At 59.2% G+C, this 282-nt stretch overlaps 1 protein-coding gene across 2 annotated transcripts in view; it reads right to left on the bottom strand.

Moving 5' to 3' along the window:
- The window catches only part of TRPC4AP (transient receptor potential cation channel subfamily C member 4 associated protein), a 109,784-nt gene that overhangs the window by 26,627 nt on the left and 82,875 nt on the right, over positions 1-282 (bottom strand). The gene's annotated exons all lie outside the window — the stretch shown is intronic.

Raw genomic sequence — 282 nt, 5'->3', positions numbered from 1 at the left:
CAGCCCAGCCCCGGCCCCCGGCTTTTTAAAAAAAAAAAAATCCCGCACTCACTGGCTGCTCTCAGGCAGGCGGGGTGATCCCCGCTGCCCCCCACTGCTTGCCCACCCCCACACCCCTGGCCTGGCAGCAGCTGGTGAGTCCACTGTTTTTTTTATTTTTTATTACTTTTTTAAGAGTTGGGAGCTGGGTGAGGCAGCCATGGTGGGGGACAGGACACTGGGAGAGCAGGTGGTGATTGGTGGGCTTGTAGCAGAGCCCCCCATGCACCGTGGGGCAGCACC

Source organism: Gavialis gangeticus, unplaced genomic scaffold, assembly GCF_001723915.1.
Source record: "Gavialis gangeticus isolate Ggan-Ray unplaced genomic scaffold, GavGan_comp1, whole genome shotgun sequence".
In the NCBI taxonomy this organism is placed as follows: Eukaryota; Metazoa; Chordata; order Crocodylia; family Gavialidae; genus Gavialis; species Gavialis gangeticus.
This window is presented reverse-complemented; position numbering and strand designations above follow the sequence as displayed.